This window comes from Molothrus ater, chromosome 1 (genome assembly GCF_012460135.2).
Source record: "Molothrus ater isolate BHLD 08-10-18 breed brown headed cowbird chromosome 1, BPBGC_Mater_1.1, whole genome shotgun sequence".
In the NCBI taxonomy this organism is placed as follows: Eukaryota; Metazoa; Chordata; class Aves; order Passeriformes; family Icteridae; genus Molothrus; species Molothrus ater.
The window spans coordinates 12,239,957-12,244,932 of record NC_050478.2 but is presented as its reverse complement, the minus strand read 5'-3'; positions in this window follow the sequence as shown (position 1 = coordinate 12,244,932).

The window sequence follows — 4,976 nt, the reverse complement described above, 5'->3', positions numbered from 1 at the left end:
ACTGATGTGGATTGCCCAGTGCAGCTGTGGAAGCCCCATCCCTGGAACTGTTCAAGGCTAGGTTGGATGGGGCTTTGGGCATAGTGGAAGGTGTGCCTGCCCTTGGCAGGGGGTGTTGGAATTAAATGATCATTAAAGTCTCTTCCAACACAAACTGTTGTATGATTCTATGATAAATTCCAGAAACAAAATTGGTACAAAAGCAAAGGGTACCAGTAGGGTTCTGTGATGCTCAAAGTACAGCTGAAGCTGGGATCATGTTCCTCTCCTCTCAAAGACTTATTATTAGCAGAACCTCTCTCAGGAAGGTGATGGGTGGTGATTGCAGGGAACTGGGGTAGAGCAGGGCTGGCATCTGGGATGCTAAAGGTCATTCTCAACCCACCAGCTAACACCATTGTCATGAACCCCCTTCACTCATAAAGAAAGCCTTTACTCATGGCCTTCAGGAAAGGGCTGGTAGGCAGACTCTCCCTCTTTTTCAGGTATTTTAACTTGGCAAACTTTGGGCCTCATTGTTTATGAATATAAGATGCATTTGTCAAGTGGGAGGGACCAACCTCTGCTGCAAAGGATAAAGAATGGAACTTCTTGGTAAACACAAAATAGCATTTCCATTCCTGAACAAATTATGTTGAATTTTTTTGAAAGAAACAGCTTGTGTAGGCATGGGACTTTTTAGACCAAATATCTAACTTAGATAAACATGTATAGTAGAGGAAATGAATTGTACTTGAATATCTGTATAGAGGCTTTGCCCCAGAGGTCCCAGTTGTCCTTAATTGGGCTGCAGCTGTGACCAATGAAGATAACTGGGATAAAAGGGGGCGGGTTAGCCAGTCAGGGAGAGCCTTGGAGGAGCTCTGAACTGAGAGAGAATAACATGCAGAAGAAGGAGTCTGTGCTGTGAAGATCTGTAGCCATAAGAATGCACCAAGGCGGTATGGGACTTTAGAAATAGAACAAGAACAATTGGTGCCCCCAACATGATAGTTGGTAGAAGAGAAGATAGCCAAGAGCTGGGATAGTTGGTAGAAGAGAAGATGGCCAAGAGCTGCGGATATTTGGTAGAAGATAAGACAGGCAAGAGGTGTGAGAGAACATAGCCTTTGGGTCAAGGAGCTGTGAAAGAGTATGGCCTTAGAGCAAGGAGCTGTGTGGGTTGTACATGGCCTGTGAGTCATTGGGAAATATGTGTGTATTGTACTTGAAGTATTGTATGTAAAACCTGGTTCTGTAAGTAAAAGGGGGAATATAGTAGAGGAAATGTATTGTACTTGAATATCTGTATAGAGGCTTTGCCCTGGGAGGTCCTGGTTGTCCTTGATGGGCTGCAGCTGTGATGTCCTTAGTTGGGCTGCAGCTGTGACCAATGAAGATAACTGGGATAAAAGGGGATCGGTTAGCCAGTCAGAGGAGAGCCTTGGAGGAGCCCTGAACTGAGAGAGAACAACATGCAGAAGAAGGAGTCTGTGCTGTGAAGATCTGTAGCCATAAGAACATGCTGAGGAGGTATGGACTTAAGAAATCTGATAACAACAGTATGGGACTCTAGAAATAGAACAACAACAAACATGTGATTGAAAATTAAATCTTTTGAAGGAAAATAATACTAAGCAAAAGTATCTCAGTGTTTGAGTAAACACTGAGAATTAAACTATCATCTGATTCTCATCATTGGAAAAGCTCATTTGATGCAATTACAGTTACGTAGAATTTGTCACCAAATAACTGAAAGCGAAATCTGGTCATGGTAATCAAAATGATTTTATGCCGTTTATCAAGACAAGTCAACAAAACTAATGTTAAATATGTTATATTTCCCCATACTAGTGGTTTTTCTGAATTACTCTTTTCTTAAGATGCAGAAGTCATGTTGCATATATATGATATGACTATATTTTACAAAGAATATAATGTACTACTCCTACATTATCACCAGAGATCTTACACAGTAAGAAAATGGAAAAAAAATAGTACCATAACACACCAGTTTGTTTTGTCTCACAGAAGAAAAGCTTTGATGTACAAAGCATATCAGGGACAATAGCAGAAGAAAGAAAAAATATTTTAAAGTTGTCTAAAGGATCATATAAAAGACTTCCATCTTGTGATTAAGTTTAGGAATGATGTTTGATGTATTTTGAAACTCTGCTTGCTCAGACTGGTGAAGTTTGTGAAAGGTTGCCTGTCAAACGCTATGTCAGTGATATGAAAACAGACAGCCAGAAAATCATCCTTCCAATATACACATCAACTAAAAGTAAATAAATGTCTGCAGCAGAATGCCAGCCTGATGTTCCATTAAGATGAATGTTATAAGCCATGAAGAAAACTAAATATTGATGACAAGAAATCTGTAAAGAGAGACAGCAGCTTATGGTCAGATTAGCAAACTGTTAGTAAAATGAAGGAACTGAACAGTCAACAGAAACAACAGTATATCCTTGAATACAAAAATTGTGACAAATTGACCTTGTTGCAACCAATAACAAACCATAAGTATATGAAAACATTTAGAATTATTTGAAAACTGAACCATGCAGTGTAATCTCATAATTCTACACAAGGCTCAAAAATACTTTTTAAAGTATGCTCATTATTTTGAGAACATTGTTCATTATATGTTTACATCATTGTCTCTTTTTAATTTGAAAAAATGTTGAAGTTGCTATCATGACTGGTTCTTCACAGTGTTAGACATAACTTCTGAAAACATAAGCATATACGGAAAATAAACATATACTGGAAGCAGGTCCTATGAAAAGGAACCTAATCAGGTTCCTTTTGTTATTTGAACCTAATCAGAAACAAATACATAAAAATAAGACAAAGAGAGGAGGTGAATTGAGAGGAGGTAATGATGAAATCTGGTATAATAAAAACAGGTAGCAAACAAATTGCATTTGCTAGTATCCAGGATCTAAGCTTTACAAGAGGTATTAGATCATTTCACTAACCTTAAAAAAGAATGAGGAAGGTAAGAATTAAGATAGATGATAGGTTATGTAGGTTAATGCACAACACCCAGACTTTAACTATGGCAAGCTATTGGCTTTTTAATTTAATTTAAAAATTGATGAAATGGGAAAATTACATGGAAAACACAAATGAGGCAACCAGAGAAAATGAAGGGTCTTGGAGCAATCAGGAGCCATGCGGCCACTGGGAAGGACTGCGCACGGGCAGGAGGCCTAATGTGCATCCAGAGTCACAAGAGGGTGATAAAAATCTCAACAGTGACTGACTGCAGCAGTAGCTGGAGGCAGGCAACTGCTGCCAGAAAAGAGGAGGAAGAAGAGATCAGAGAGACGGACACAAAAAATTCCCAGCATACTTTAAATTCTTTTTTTTTTTTTTGTGGGTTTGGCTTTTTTGGGGGGGAGGTTTGGTTTTCTTTTTTTGTTGGTTGGTTTTTGGTTTTTTTTTTTTGTTTTTTTTTTGTTAACATCATAGCCAAAGAATTGAGGACAAGAGGTGAGATCTGCTGAGCACCTGCCATTTACTACATATGTAAGATCCATGTACTCTCATTTGGCACCAGGCAGGCATCTCACATCTAAATGATGTAATGAGGCTCGTATATCCCAGAACAAGGGATTGGCAATTTGGTGGCCGTACTTCACAGGTGCTGTCCTTCTGGGCAACCTCATCAACATGCAGTATGAAATCAAATTTCAAGTTACTATCTCAAAATCCTATTTATTTACAAAACAGAAGGAATAAAAGCCCAGGCACGTACAAGCACTTTCCCAGTGGACACGACACCCTGTGCAGCAGCAGTGAGGTCCCACCATGACAGTGACACGGATGTTTCCAAGCTTATCTGGACCGTGCAGAGGCTCTGTGCGGCTGCAGGGGCTCCGCACGCCCAGGCACAGCCGCACGTCATTTCTCGGAGTTTAGTTGTTAATTGCAGCCCTGAGATATGTGCAAAGTCTCTGTTTTGGCCCGTGCATCCGAAGAACGAGTCAAAGCTCTTCAGTTTTTTGGTCTTGAAGTTGTTTATTAAATCCTATCTATAAAATTTTCTTTCTGCCCAGCTGAGGTCTGCTCAGCAGGGCAGCCAGTGGCACTCTGACCGTGCTCGGGGCGGTGTTGTCTTTTTATACTACAAGCTATGCATAACATATTTACAATTATTTTCCAATACCTATCGCCTATGTTAGACAGTGAACTTCTATTCTAAACCAATCCCAAAGCGCCAGCATCACAGCAGAAGATGGAGACCAAGAAGAAGAAAGGCTAGACACTCCCAAGTCCCCTCCATCTTGTCCCCAAAACCCCCATTCCAAAAATCCTAAAGTCTAACTTTTCACACTGTGATAATTTTATTATTATACTACTTAAACTTCTCATACAAAGCTGGAAATTTGCTCCACGGGTCATAGTCAAATCCCCAAGTGTTCTGGGCTGCGTGCCAGGGTCTCCGAGCCCCCTGACAGGGTCCCCGGCAAGTCTGGACACCCAGAGGGATGTGCTGAGTTCCGACAGTCATTAAAGCGGACATTTAAGTCATTTAACCTCAGCTCCTGCTGCTGACCTTGCCCGTTTTCCTCACCAAGCCTTTGCATCCGTATATCGATACACCGGCAAGGCGTGGGCGAGCAGCGAGGCAGCCCTCGGAACACGCTGATCTCGGGTGTTTTGTTTTGCTGTTTTCTTTAATCTGGAAAAGCAAGCAACAAGCTCTGCTCAAAGGTCGCTCCTTTCATAACAAACGGAGCTTTCGATTTTCCTGAGAACTTCGTGAACAACGCAAAGGCATTTCCCAGAGCTTGCCCTTCTATCCCAGGCCCCGCTCCCCAGGACAGACACGGAGCACGGACAAACACCGCCCCATGGCCAGCCGGGCAGGCCCCGCCGCGGCCCCGCCGCTCGGGCTTGGGGCGGAGCTGCGGAGCCGAGGCCAATGCGGGCGGGGCGGCGGCGGCGCCTGCGCCGGTTCCCGCTGTGCTGTGCTGTGCTGCGCTGTG